At 42.9% G+C, this 15,931-nt stretch overlaps 1 protein-coding gene across 1 annotated transcript in view; it reads right to left on the reverse strand.

Annotated features, from left to right (window-relative positions):
- LOC106571468 (protein dispatched homolog 1) overlaps positions 1-15,931 on the reverse strand; it is a 78,298-nt gene that overhangs the window by 43,206 nt on the left and 19,161 nt on the right. Inside the window, exon 2 of the mRNA XM_014144607.3 lies at positions 9,109-9,183. The gene's annotated coding sequence lies outside the window, so the exon portion shown is untranslated. The remainder of the gene's footprint in view (positions 1-9,108; positions 9,184-15,931) is intronic.

The raw sequence follows: 15,931 nt of genomic DNA on the forward strand, positions 1-15,931 counted from the left end.
CTTCCACATGACTACATACACATGGTCTGCGGTTGTGAGGCTGGTTGGACGTACTGCCAAATTCTCTAAAATGATGTTGGAGGAGGCTTATGGTAGAGATATTAAAATAAAATTCTCTGGCAACAGCTCTGGTGGACATTCCTGCACACTCCCTCAAAACTGCACATTTTAGTGTGGCCTTTGATTGTCCCCAGCACAAGGTGCACCTGTGTAAGGACCATGTTGTTTAATCAGATTTTTTATATGCCACACCTGTCAGGTGGATGGATTATCTTGACAAATGAGAAATGCTCACTAACAGGGATGTAAACAAATTTGTGCACAAAACTGAGGGAAATAAACTTTTTGTGTGTATGGAAAATTTCAGGCATATTTTATTTCAGCTCATGAAACATGGGACCAACACTTTACATGTTACGTTTAGGTCGCTCAGAGCACTAGAAAACTGAGACTGGCACTACAAATGATAGAGCAGAGTGACAGTGGAAGGAAGGAGTCCGTCCATGTTGTTTGATCTTGGGCTTGCTGAGATGCTAACGAAGGGCTGAGACAGACAGGGCAGTCCAGCCGACCGGGGAGGAGGAGGAGGCTGGGGTTTGCCGGGGAGGGTAATGGAAAGAGACTCTTTGAGGAGCCCAAATGTAGCATTTGTTCATCAGGTCGGCTAAGCCTTTGAGGAATTGCCCAAACACAGGCAAAGCTTTCCAGAGTCAAACTTCCCCCTAGCCCCTGCTCTACAAACACAGGACAGGGCAGCTCCTCTCCGGCCTCTGAGGGGAAGGATAGGGGGTGGGAGGATGTCTGTCAAACTCTGGCCTCCGCTAGCTACCTTTTTGGGACGAGGATGCAAAATGTCTCTGGGACCCTCTGATTCCACAGCAGGTAAATCACACAGCACCGGATACAGAGAGGAAAAATCTCACTGTGAGATCACACACCACTGTCAAAATACTGTCAGAGCGCAAAATGACTGGAATTATGGATAATAAGGTACACACATCCAAAAACAATAACATACAAAAAGTGGCTTTGACTCATGTCAGCATGTCAACGCTAGGAGTGAAGACATGAACAGAAACTCTCCCAACTTTCAGCGTCATGCATTCTATAACATCACCACCTCAATTTACAATATTGTCTTATTTCAGTGGGGTTTTCAACACAGGTTGTGCAAAAGTAATGCTGGACGTGGGCCCACCGTACTGCGACACGAAATCTACCTTATGGTTCCTCTCCCTCTCACCAGAGCGAGACGTGTCCAAGAACTCTTGGCAGCCCGGCATCGGTCTGGTCTCTGTGCCAACACAAATGGAGTGACTTCATCCTGTGTCATCTCACTCAGCGGCCCAAGGACAAGTGGGCTTTCTGGGGCCGGGACGAAGTGGGGAAGGTGGGGGTGTATTAGCCCCACTAATGGGACTGGTTCTAGGAGGGATGGGGCAGAGTGGAGTGGAGCGGCTGGCATTTGGACTCTGTCATGCTCCCTACGGAGGGGAGTACAGCAGTGAGACGGGGCTTAGGCCTCCGCAGCTGCTCCTCCAGAAAATAAAAATACAAAAATGTGTTGACATTTGAACACAAAGAGCATTTCACGTCTCTCTTTCCCCCCCTCATTCCCTTGTTTTTATTTTTTTTTACACGTAAAGTGCAGGCCCAGTTATTGGATCTGTTCACGGCTAAGTAATAATACTAATATACACCTTAAGGCCAGAACAGAACAGTGCATTAACCTTTCCCGGAGTGAGTGAGTAATGGCCTTCAGCCTTTAGAATTTTTCTGCTCTTGGCAGCTAACCAGCTATACGTTGTTAAGAGGGTTTTGTAAAGAATGGCAACCAATGTCAAAAGTTGGTCTGAGACTGGTCTAATTACGCTTTTACGGGCACTCTGCGCACTTTATGATTGGCTATAGGCCCAAGTGGATTTATTTACCATTCTTTCCAAGATAAACAATTTTACACAGGTGAATATCTTAAGTGGTTCCAAATAAAAAGCAGTCCAGCCCTGAAGGCACACCGCTTCCCTCTTTATGGCTTCTGATGATCGCTGCCATATGCTAATGGCCTAGTGTCGCAAGTTTGATGGAACAAACTTTTAAAATTCTTCCCCTAACAAGCTGAAGAATCCAACAACAGAATGACTGTATACAAGTTAGGCCCATCAAGAAATGATTATAGAATATAGACCATTTTCTCAAATGTTCTCGCGGACCATAATGAACAGCTTCAGAGTTCTCTCTCAATCAGGATGATTTCTGTGGTGAAGGGTGAATTCATGAATGCAAACCAAAGTGTGTGTGTGGAGGGGGGGCAAGAGTAGCAGCAGAGAGACATGGGAACGCAGCAGTCACTGACACCAGCAGGCCACATGATAAATGTGAGCTTTAACAAATGTAGACTATAAATACTCACGTGTGTACTCATGACTGTCACACGTACATGTGGCCCTGATGCTGTAGGTGGAGGGTGCTGGGTGTGTTTGGAAAGAGGGGAGGAGGCTCATCTCTAAGTCCCTATCTGTCAAAAATTCAGTAAAAAAATAAAAGGTCACTCACAAAGAATGACTGTGGGAACTTTTTCTGACAGCCCATCCACTTAACACAGCATCTGAAACATTGGTGCCCCGGGACTCAAAACAAATAGTACATCAAACGGAAACTGATACAGTACTAGGAGCCCAGAAGAAAGAGAGCCTGAGAGCTACAGGTATCTCCTCACAAACTCCCTGTGTTGTGTAGAACGCCCCGACCCATCCATCTACTTCACAGCATCAGGGTACGAAGCAAACATGGACATACTTTTATATACTTCTAGTGTATAGCGTACACCCCTTCAAATGAATGGATTCGGCTATTTCAGCCACACCCATTGCTGACAGGTGTATAAAAATCCAGCACACAGCCATGTTCCATAGACAAACATTGGCAGTAGAATGGCCTTACCGAAGAGCTCAGTGACTTTCAACGTGGCACCATCATAGTTTGGTGGAGGAGGAATAATGCTCTGGGGCTGTTTTTCATGATTCGGGCGAGGCCAATTAGTTCCAGTGAAGGGAAATCTTAACGCGACAGCATTCAATGACATTTTAGATGATTCTGTGTTTCCAACTTTGTGGCAATAGTTTGGGGAATGCCCTTTACTGTTTCAGCATGACAATGCCCCCGTGCACAAAGTAAGGTCCAAACATAAATGGTTTGTTGAGTTCAGTGTGGAAGAACTTGACTGGCCAGCACAGAGCCCCGACCTCAACTACATCGAACACCTTTGGGATGAACTTGAACGCTGACTGCGAGCCAGGCCTAATCGCCCAACATCAGTACCTGACCTCACTATTGCTCGTGGCTGAAAGGAAGCAAGTCCCCGCAGCAATGTTCCAACATCTAATGGAAAGCCTTCCCAGAAGAGTGGAGGCTGTTATAGCAGCGAAGGGGGGGACCAACTCCATATTAATGCCCATGATTTTGGAATGAGATGTTCAACGAGCAGGTGTCCACACACCTATGGTCATGTAGTGTATGAGGGTATGTTTGTATATGTAAGAGAGCATGCATATGCATACTTATAGGGGTGAAGGTCTGTTTGTCATTTTTCTTTTACGTGAGAAAACAAGCTGTTGTTATTATTATTATTAAAAGGGTGGGTACAGCTTTTTGGCATTTCCACCAGCAAAATATAAGATCTTAAAAATGAAAACTGGAAAGCCGTCCAGTTCCTAGTCTTTATTAGACAGCTGTATATGTGCATAAATATTTATAAACAGTGAAATATGGCAGTAAAATGGATGGAGCAGGAAAAACACCCCGCCCAGAGAAAATGGGGCCTTGCTACAGAACCTGGATCAATCTCCAGCCCATTAAAAAAAGTGGGAAATTATTAGTGACAGGCTTATTGAATTACATCATGCTTTGGGTCAACAGGCCTCCCTTAAAGGCATTACAACGAGGGGGCTCTTTTTTCCTTTCACAGGCCTGTGTCATATGTATATACACACACTCACTCACAACTACACATCCATAACCGAACACACACGCAAACACACAGAGAATGTTAAGGAACAAGTGAAGGAGAGTGGTTCATAAACCACTGGCTGCCTGGCACAGCCGTGGACCTGCAACCCTTTAGTACTCACTCAGCTACATACTCAGCCCATTAGTCTGCAGCACGACCAACACCGCTTTAACTTGACCAATTAAAACACAACCAATAGAAAGCCAACAGAGACAGATTGCCAGCCTGCTGTTTTCCATATTGATCCTGTTTGTTTGTTTCATTCATTTCCCATTGAAGTGTTGATTCCTACTCACTCTTATTCATTCTAACCACGACTTATTGTTTGTTTGGAGTGTTGGAAGATTATCGCCAGTGATGACAGGTCTTTGCACTCTATTCCATGATGCGAATACATAATTAACAACTTAACATTAAAGTTATATCATTGGAAAAGACGGTTGCTGGAGGTTTTTTCTAATACCATCTACATCGTGGCAAAATGTCCCTCTTGCTCCCCCCCCCCCCCCACTCTGTGTCAGTGGGAGAAGTGAGCTTCCCCCCCACTCTGTGTCAGAAGTGAGCTTTCCCAGTGTTGAGAGGCTCAGTGACCCTGGACTGGGCTCTCTCTGCCGTGGCAGCCGTAATCGTGCCAGCCAGAATGAATCCGGGAGTGGGGGGCCAGGCCCATTCATCCCAGAACACTATGTTTTGTTGAAGCACTTCACACCTTTGGAGGAGTAATTATGGCAGTAAATGACGAGGATTTACGAGTTACAGTAAATCACAGTGTTGATCCCATGCTTCTCTCCCTGGCCAGGGAACAGCCTTCGCACAGTGAGCCCTACGCCGGCCTCCTCCTCTAGGCTGTTAATGTCAGTCACAATGGTGGCGCACGGGAGACAAAACCTGCTTTAAGGCCTTTCCAATGGAACCCGGCAGAGGCCTTTAGACTGCAGAACCCCCTTTTTCATTGTGTGGGCATTAAGTGAGATGTAGTACTGTACAAAGGTTTACAAGCAACTAATCTAATGTAGGATAGAAGAGGGAGTGCGGGGGAGGGGGTAATGAGAAAGGAAATTCAGAGCGTGTCTAAAGGAAGGCTGGTAACTTGGCTTGTAAAAAAGACAAACACACACACACACACACACACACACACACACACACACACACACGTCAGTGTTAGAGTGTCAAAGAGGGGGGGTAAAAGAACGGAAGAAAATGTGTGCCATAATGGAGTTGAAGTAGTTTTCCAAACAGAGGAGAGAGCGCGCTGACAGAAAGGATGTCTGATCACTTCAACAGTGTGAAGGATCTTAAATATACACTACCGTTCAAAAGTTCAGCGTCACTAAGAAATGTCCTTGTTTTTTAAAGAAAAGCACCTTATTTGTCCATTAAAATAACATCAAATTGATCAGAAATACAGTGTAGACATGGTTAATGTTGTAAATGACTATTGTAGCTGGAAACGGCTGATTTTTAATGGAATATGTACATAGGCGTACAGAGGCCCATTATCAGCAACCATCACTCCTGTGTTCCAATGGCACGGTGTGTTAGCTAATCCAAGTTCATCATTTTAAAAGGCTAATTGATCATTAGAAAACCCTTTTGCATTTATGTTAGCACAGCTGAAAACTGTTGTTCTGATTAAAGAAGAAATCAAACTGGCCTTCTTTAGACTAGTTGAGTATCTGGAGCATCAGCATTTGTGGGTTCGATTACAGGCTGCAAATGGCCAGAAACAAAGAACTTTCTTCTGAAACTCGTCAGTCTATTCTTGTTCTGAAAAATGAAGGCTATTCCATGCGAGAAATTGCCAAGAAAGTGAAGATCTCGCACATTGCTGTGTACTACTCCCTTCACAGAACAGCGCAAACTGGCTCTAACCAGAATAGAAAGAGTGGGAGGCCCCGGTGCACAACTGAGCAAGAGGACAAGTACATTAGTGTGTCTAGTTTGAGAAACAGATGCCTCACAAGTCCTCAACTGGCAGCTTTATTAAATAGTACCCGCAAAATACCAGTCTCAACGTCAACAGTGAAGAGGCGACTCCGGGATGCTGGCCTTCTAGGCAGAGTTCCTCTGTCCAGTGTCTGTGTTCTTTTGCTCATCTTCATCTTTTCTTCAGATATGGCTTTTTCTTTGCAACTCTAGACACTCTAATTTCTAAGTGACCCCAAATCTTTGAAGGGTAGTGTATATTTAGATAAAAAGTATCCTTAGTGGTTGATCTGAAAAACCCGCCCTAGAAATGAGACTTCAGCATGAGAGATTCCTTTGCCCCTAAAAACCCCTCCTCCAGATTTAGCAAACTAGCCAACTAGTTCCCCCTCTGCCAAATGTCCCTTTAGCCATGAGTTCTGATGAAAGTCTCATTCTCTCCCTGAGCGAGCCATTGTTGTGCGGCCTGCTAAATATTTACTCTTCCCAGCTTTCTGAGAGAAGGGATGAGGAGAGGGTCCCTTTGTACAGGAGGGGTCAGAGACACAGAGCTGGTCCTTCCTGGCACCAGACACCAGGATCAGGCATCCTCTACTATCAATTACCCCATTTAAACCAGAGGCACAGGCTCTCTGGGAGAGAGACTAGGAGAGGGGAACCCCTTTGAGAGCTGTTTACATGGGACCACCAGCGGAACTGCCACCACAATAGACCAAAGATGAGCCAAAACAACAGCCAAAATTATCTACAGGGCAGAGTATTGCCTCTAGTTATGAATAGCCTACATCAGGCCTTTGGTGAAACCTTTCTGGCAGCAAGGAACCCAACTCCTCTAATTTGCCATTGATAATCAATAAAGGAAATGAAAACTCCAATCAGTGACCAACCAGGAGTTTCAGAGTTAGGGCCTCCGTTACTGAATACAAATACAATCATTTGCATAAGGACATGTACATGTTTCTATTGCAATTGAATATAATCTCCTGGCTATTAAAATGTCACAAACTATACCTGCCTATGGCCGAGTCAGTTGGGGTGTCAAACCCAGATGGTTTGCTGCTCAGAATGGCGCTATTAATCAGTAGTGACTGAGCATTAGGTAAAATAATCTCCTGCTAGGGTTGAATCATTAATGAGGCGGGTATAAATGTAGAATATTCATTTGATCACCCTGTTGTTGCAGGAAATGTCCCATCCCATGTCTTGTCCCATCGCTGCAACTCCCTTACGGACTTGGGAGAGGCGAAGGTCGAGAGCCATGTGTCCCCCGAAACACGACCCTGCCGAGCCGCACTGCTTCTTGACACACTGCTCACTTAACCCAGACACACCAATGTGTCAGAGGAAACAATGTCAGCTTTCAGGCGCCCGGCCCGCCACAAGGAGTCGCTAGAGCGCGATGGGACAAGGAAATCCCGACAGGTCAAACCATCCCCTAACCCGGGCGACGCTCAGCCAACTGTGCGCCGCCTCATGGGTCTCCCGGTCACGGACGGCTGTGACACAGTCTGGGATCGAACCCATTGCTGTAGTGACTCCTCAAGCACTGTGATGCAGTGCCTTAGACCGCTGCGCCACTCGGGAGGCGTATTCAAGGTTTTAAAGGGCTTCTAAAGTTTGTAATTTAAAATGTCAGATTTGATTTCCCCAAACTAAAAATGTATCAACTCCTACAAAAATGGCCATTAATTATAATCCACACAATAATTCACATTTCCTGTTGCTGCAGGATTATTTTCCTGCTGTGAGAAACTGATCAAATTAAAATCCTACACCTGTATTCTTTGTGGATTTCAATGTGTCAAAGCAGAGAGGAGCTTTCTCAATACATTCATCTACAAGTGCATTGAGGAACGTGTATCAAAATCGACAGATACACTTTAAGTAGCCTAATACAACTTTTTCCTCCAAAGCTGACACAAATGAGCACTAACAAACTGCTCATCCCTCAGGTCGTTGCCAAAAGGATTCTTCATCACTGGCCACAAAAGTGCTTGAGGGCTTAGTACTGTAGATAAACATTTCAACCCCTTCATTAAGGTAATAAACCAGTGTATTACCTGAGGCCTTAGATGATGGAGCAGTTTACAATGCTAAATGATCAAAGCCGTTCCTCGCCGAGACTGCTGGCTTGCCAGAATGTTGCACTTTATAATCAGTGCCTCTCTTCACAGTCAGACGAGACGGTCAACACAGCTGCTAGATTCCCTCGCAGGCGGCAGTCATATTTTGACTCGGCGAGCTGCACCGCAACCCCCACCTACTCCTTACCCCCCACCCAGTCCCCTCCAGTTTTGTCTTATGTGGACCTTATTAAGAGCAGAATCATTGCAGCTGTGCAGGAAAGGTGTAAAGCATGCAGCTTTGCTCTGAATCAACACCAGACTCTGACATTACAAAACAAGCCAACAAAGCAGACCCAGCTGCTCCATTCTGTTCCTCTCCACATTTCATACATGCACAGTCAGATATTGGACCTCAACGCACACACTGGCACCCACGCACAAGCACAAAAACATACACCTGTTCATTTATCGGATTGATTTTTATGCAACAAAGCGACAGTCAAAGAGAAGGAAAGTGGTCGGTCTGGTCTTCAACTTGACTTTAGGAACACCTTGCAAAATGTAACAGTTGTCATCTTTTTGACATGGCTCTGTGTGTGTGTGTGTGTGTGTGTGTGTGTGTGTGTGTGTGTGTGTGTGTGTGTGTGTGTGTCAAAGTCAGGTTCAGTAGGGCGTGAGCTGTAGGTAAACAGATTCACCTTGTGCTTCTCACTGACCCAGTTGTAGCAAGAGCAGAAGAAAAAAAAAAAACTGTGTTTGACTTATACTGAGAGCCTGTGTGGGCCCGCCAAACAGAGAGGAATGGGAAAGGGGGAGAGGGTATGATAGAAAACAGAGTGTATTCACTGTGAAAAATATACTCAGAGTTTGATTACATGAAAGTTGCAATCATTATAGTCCAACAGCTCTTTGAAGACAAAGTACTGGTAACTATTAGTAAAAAAAAATTATATATATAAATTAAATATCAAGAAAAAAGTACTGGATATGTACTTGGTTGTGAGGAATTAGGCCTATATCTTGTTTATGAGTCAAATCTGTGTGGTGTTGCAAAGTAAATTGTTATGCTTCTTGTATAAGAAGAAAGAGAAAACTAGGTAAAATACTTACCAGGGGAGTAATATTGTCCAACGTAGTGATGCTGTTCATGCGTTCAGATTGGAAAGGGATTCACAATGGGGTAAGCTGTAAGAGAGACAAAAAAACTAACTTAATAACAAAAAAACATTTTTTTTTTCCTTTGGAAAAAGTGAGGGTCTTGAAGCAAACCTTGATGGAAGTTTCACTCTGGCAATCTCATCATGCTGAAGAGTTGCTGGCTCTCTATGGTGATATAATGTACCTTTTGAACTTGATGACACGGCATGTTTTATGACTCCCCAAGCACAGCCAGCCCTGAGCCAGTGTATGCAGCAGACTTTATAAAGAAGAACAACCAGTAAACATGCTTGAACTTCAGTCTCAAATAGGCTACCTTTCCAACAAAAACAAAATAAAACCTACAACGACAATTAGGCTACTCCGAAAAATGGTGCTAGTAAACAGCTTCATCAGTTTTTAATAGGCCCCAAAAATCTCTCCTCCTCAAAAGAAAAGGAGAACTCCACACAGAAAATATCTACAAATACTGATTCAAAACATCTCCCAACTCGCAGGCCTGGAAAACAAAAAGTTAGGAAAATCACTTTAATTGGGTGAGAAGGGTAAAGGAGAAAGTGACATGTTTCCTGTGAGTTTCAAAAGAGCCTCTCCTCGGGAGGCTCTCAAGCTAATGGCTGCTCCCTGCTCAACCACCTTGACCCCCGAGAGGAAGGGTCACAGCAGCCCTGCTGCTCTTGCCCCATTAATAAGGTCACAGAAGGTCACTGTGAAAATTAGACACCGTCAGCAAGCAGGGCTGTGGAGCCTTTTTCAAAAAAGCCAGGCCCAATGACCAGCTTCCCAACAGCACAACGCTCCACCAAGAGGGGTTTGGTGGTAGGAAGGGGGGAGAAGAAGACAGGGAGATATTCCTCCCTTGACCAAGACAACAACTACTATGTGACCGGGAAGGAGAAGTCCTGGTGCCACCGACTGAACAGACTGCTATTGAAAGCCAACATATGGTCCACATCACCAATTACCAAGGTGTGCGGAGATAGCCACATGAAGATGAAGAGAAAAGCAGCCAGTGATGGAGAAAAATGTGGACGGATGAGAGTTTTTTGGTAAATTGGTATAACAGCTTTAGGTCACAGGGATATTACCGTAATGGACAGAAATGGGTTTGTAGTCTTCAAGATCTTCAGATCGTTAATTCACCCAGCAAGCTTCAGTCCAAATTGTAGAACTGGTTAATCAATCAAAGCTCCTGAACTTCTCTCTGACATAGGCCTAGGTCTCCATTCACCACAACATGACGCAAGCTTGAATTCCATAATCCAATTGAGTTGTTCAACATGACTTTTTTATAGAGACCACTTACATATTCTAGTAGGGGGGGGTCTATACATTATTTTTGATATGTCATATCGTTTTGACAATATCGCAGTTACATTTTTGTGCTAGTTGGCTGTATCTGCACCAATATTCCTGTATTTTTCCTTCATAGCTCGTTCTCCATCTTCTTTATAAATAATGAGCCAACATGTTTTCATTTTCAGCACTTTTACTTCCAAGACTGATCAAAACCTTTTTCTCATGGCTCTCTTGTCCCTCTGCAGCAGACAGGTGAGCAATATGTTTGGAATGTCAAATTGCAATATAATCACAGTATTGAATCACAATACATATAGAATCGCGAGTATCGCAATATATATCGTATCGGCACCTAAGTATTGTGATACTATCATATCGTGAGGCTCTCGGCAACTCCCAGCCCTGCTATGTAGCCTGCATGTTCCATGCATGTTACCATTTACAACACACAAACCATATGGTCTGTATTAGGAGGAGGGGTAAGGAAGATCATTAGCATTTGACAAGGAAATAAATCTAGCTTTACATCACAAAAAGACAAGCCAAGGTACTAACAAACACACTAGTCTGCCGAACAACTAAGATTGTCACTGTTTTAAGGATAGTAAGAAAACGTGCATTTTCTTTACAATTCCAGTAGAATAGCAACAGTTGGTTCTTGCGGCGACACTAATAAACAATACATTTCCCTCTGGATTAGAGTTGGTCTCTGTTGTTGTACAAAAATGTGTCTGTAAGATCTTTGAGGGGAAAACCCTTCCATACTAATTTAGATGAAGTCCTAAACACAGGCCCAATTAATTGACATACATCCTGCTCAGAAATGATTTTAATCTCCCCCTGCCTTGCCACTGGACGGCAGATTCCCAGCATGGTGTTAGCCAATTACTCCAATGAGGCTTGGCTTGAGTCACAGTCACCACTAATTTCCAAAGGAGTCACTCTAATTTATCAGGCAAGTTCAAAACCATGAAATCTCCTGTATACGAAATTTCTTCTGAGATGCATTTGAGTTTGATGGATATTATTCTCTGAAGATGATTTAAATAATGAAAAATGGACATTAAGACAACTAGTGTTCTTCACACTTGAGCTCAGTTCGAGGAAATCATCCTCCTAAAGGGATAATCCACCTCCAAACCACTAATTTCTATGATTAACAGTGTTAAACAGTGTTAAATAACACTAATATGCGAAAACAATATTTTTTGTGAACAAAGGTTTCATTTTGTTGTTAATAACAAGGTTGGTAGAAATGTGAAAATTGTTTTGGAAATCTGTTGCAGCTCAAGTCGACTACAAAACCCACAATGCAATGCTCTCAATCTGGGCTGGCTAAGTAGCGAGCTAGCTATACAGCAAACGAAGCTACACACAATAATACCAAAGTCAATATCAGCATATGAAGTAGCTAGCTGTAAAATCGCCTAAACAAACTACACTATCAATTTAGGAGTCTAACTCTCTGAGTTCAATTTGCAGTTCGGCTATGCCCAGAGCGAGAACAGAGTACATTGCTATAGCAACGACAGCCCTTTCCCATGTTTCCCACAGACACACAGGGAGCATTGCGAGATGGTACTTGAAGGAGAAACTGAGTTGAATAATTTGTTACACTGTTTAGAAGAGCACATCTAAGAAAAATATAAAACTTTCATGACGATATATAACGAACCAAAAAATTCAAAAGCCACAAAAAGCTTATCTCTCCAATTTTGTGCACAAATTTGTTTACATCCCTATTCGTGAGCATTTCTCCTTTGCCAAGACAATCCATCCACCTGACAGGTGTAGCATATCAAGAAGCTGATTAAACACCATGATCATTAAACAGGTGCACCATGTGCTGGAGACAGAAGGCCACCCTAAAATGTACAGTTGTTTCACACAACACAATGCCACAGAAGTCTCAAGTTTTGGTCAGTATTAGGAAAGTATCCGGACCCATTGACTTTTTCCACATTTTGTTACGTTACAGCCTTATTCTAAAATTGTTTAAATAGTTTTTTCCTCATCAATCTACACACAGTACCCCATAATGACAAAGCAAAAACAGGTTTTTAGATTTTTTTTCAAATGTATTAAAAATGTAAAACAGAAAGATCACATTTACATTCAGTTGAATTCGTAAGTTTCCATACACCTTAGCCAAATACATTTAAACTCAGTTTCTCTCAATTCCTGACATTTAATCCTAGTAAAAATTCCGTCTTAGGGCAGTTAGGATCACCACTTTATTTTAAGAAAGAGAAATGTCAGAATAATAGTAGAGAGAATGATTTATTTCAGCTTTTATTTCTTTCATCACATTCCCAGTGGGTCAGAAGTTAACATACACTCAATTAGCATTTGCTAGCATTGCCTTAAAATAGCTTAACTTGGGTCAAACGTTTCTGGTAGCCTTCCACAAGCTTCCCACAATAAGTTGGGTGAATTTTGGCCCATTCCTCCTGACAGATCTGATGTAACTGAGTCAGGTTTGTAGGCCTCCTTGCTCACACACGCTTTTTCAGTTCTGCCCACACATTTTCTACGGGACTGAGGTCAGGGCTTTGTGATGGCCACTCCAATACCTTGACTTTGTTGTCCTTAAGCCATTTTGACACAACTTTGGAAGTATGCTTGGGGTCATTGTCCATTTGGAAGACCCATTGGCAACCAAGCTTAACTTCCTGACTGATGTCTTGAGATGTTGCTTCAATATATCCACATAATTTTCCTCCCTCATGATGCCATCTATTTTATGAAGTGCACCAGTCCCTCCTGCAGCAAAGCACTCCCACAACATGATGCTGCCACCCCCGTGCTTCACGGTTGGGATGGTGTTCTTCGGCTTGCAAGCCTCCCCCCTTTTCATCCAAACATAACGATGGTCATTATGGCCAAACAATTCTATTTTTGTTTCATCAGACCAGAGGACATTTCTCCAATAAGTACGATCTTTGTCCCCATGTGCAGTTGCAAACCGTAGTCTGGCTTTTTTATGACGGTTTTGGAGCAGTGGCTTCTTCTTTGCTGAGCGGCCTTTCAGGTTATGTCGATATAGGACTTGTTTTACTGTGGATATAGATACTTTTGTACCCGTTTCCTCCAGCATCTTCACAAGGTCCTTTGCTGTTGTTCTGCGTTTTTCGCACCAAAGTACGTTCATCTCTAGGAGACAGAACGCGTCTCCTTCCTGAGCGGTATGATGGCTGCGTGGTCCCATGGTGTTTATACTTGCGCACTATCATTTGTACAGATGAACGTGGTACCTTCAGGCATTTGGAAATTGCTCCCAAGGATGAACCAGACTTGTGGAGGTCTACAATTTTCTATCTGAGGTCTTGGCTGATTTCTTCTGATTTTCTCATGATGTCAAGCAAAGAGGCACTGAGTTTGAAGGTAGGCCTTGAAATACATCCACAGGTACACCTCCAATTGACTCAAATTATGTCAATTAGCCTATCAGAAGCTTCTAAAGCCATGACATCATTTTAGGGAATTTTACAAGCTGTTTAAAGGCACGGTCAAGATAGTGCATCTAAACTTCTGACCCACTGGAATTGTGATACAGTGAATTATAAATGAAATAATCTGTTTGTAAATAATTGTTGGAAAAATGACTTGTGTCATGCACAAAGTAGATGTCCTAACAGACTTGCCAAAACTATAGTTTGTTAACAAGAAATTTGTGGAGTGGTTGAAAAACGAGTTTTAATGACTCCAACCTAAGTGTATGTATGTAAACTTCCGACTTCAACTGTAGGTATTCAGACACTTTAGCCGTACTTTGTTGAAGCACCGTTGGCAGCAATTACAGCCTCGAGTCTTCTTGGGTATGACGCTACAAGCTTGGCACACCTGTATCTGGGGAGTTTCTCCCATTCTTCTCTGCAAATCCTCCTCTCAAGCTCTGTCAGGTTGCATGGGGAGCGCTACTGCACAGCTATTTTCAGGTCTCGGAGCTCTAAGTCTTTTGACCACATGGCTTGGTTTTTGCTCTGACATGCACTGTCAACTGTGGGACTTTATATAAACAGGTGTGTGCCTTTACAAATCATGTCCAATCAATTGAAATTACCACAAGTGGACTCGAATCAAGTTGTGGAAACACCAAGAATAATCATTGGAAACAGGATGCACCTGATCTCAATTTCGAGTCTAATAAGGGTCTGAATACTTATGTAAATAAGGTATTTTGTAAATACCCCATAATAACAAAGCGAAATCAGGTTTTGTGTATAGATTTATGAGGATTTTTTTTATTTAATCAATTTTAGAATAAGGCTGTAACGTAACAAAATGTGGAAAAGGTCAAGGGGTCTGAATACTTTCTGAATGCACAGTAAATGGATAGATGTGTTATATACAAGTATGCCCATACTATCTATTGGCTAATTTGGCGATATGGGGTGCAGGCAATTGTTTTTAAAGCATTTTGAAATAAGAGTGTGTAATCCCCGATCTCCAGCGAGGAGAACCATGTAGCTATGACGTGTCCTACACAATTTCCTGATTTCACAGATGGACCACTTCGAAGTTAAATCCTGGGAAAATGTGTATTTTACCCACTGATAGAACAAGCTTTTATCAAATTGACAGTTTCATGATATTTATTTCTGGGGGTGGATTATCCCTTTAAGCTGAGCAAGAAAGCCTGTTGATTTAGCAACAAAACCATGGCCCAAAGTATTTACTTTTGCGATGACAACACAAGGGCAGGAATTCAGGCAGTGCCTGTGTATCGCAGGGTCATTTCCTTTGAGTGAAGAGCATCCTCAGACACCAGTGTGTCTCTTTTATTCCCGTGCCTCAGGGTCTGATAGGATCCTCTGGCCATGTTTAACACAGGCATTCCTCCGACGCATTCACACACACATCCCAGGGCCGCATTTCTCAACCATTGCCTTGGCAACAAAATCCTAAGAGGAAAGAAGATAGAAAAATAACAAATGACCAGTTTGCTGAAGGAGAGAGAAGGGGGGGGGGGGCACTCTTCAGCAGGACTTCAAAACAAGCAATGACATGAGAAAACTGTTCCCTTCTGAATCATAAGCGTTGCTTTACATTGGAGTTTCCAATGGTCTGAATAGATTTCAAAGATAAAGAACCCTTTGTTTTTAGTTTGAAGAAGCTTCAGTATTTGGTCTCTTCCACCACTGAGTAAAGGTAGGCCTATATAAACTCACGAAAGCCTTTGTGGAAGAGGTGGACTACTTTTGAGGAAATGGTTATTCCATTTTTGCTTTTAAAAAGCATTCTACCATTTTGTTTTACATCTGAGAAATTAGTCATAGCCATTTGGATTCCTGCTGGCTTACTGTCTTATTCTATTCAACATGGATGTCTCTCCCAATTGTACTGGATCAAAAGTTAAAACGATGTTCCTTTCAAGTTGAAAGAAAACTTCAAAAGCACCATCTATAGGTTCAACTAAACTGAGCAAAAACCAGGCAGGCAGCCTTGAGAGAATGTCTCCTATACAATTACATGT

This window comes from Salmo salar, chromosome 15 (genome assembly GCF_965601325.2).
Source record: "Salmo salar chromosome 15, fSalSal1, whole genome shotgun sequence".
Lineage (NCBI taxonomy): Eukaryota > Metazoa > Chordata > Actinopteri > Salmoniformes > Salmonidae > Salmo > Salmo salar.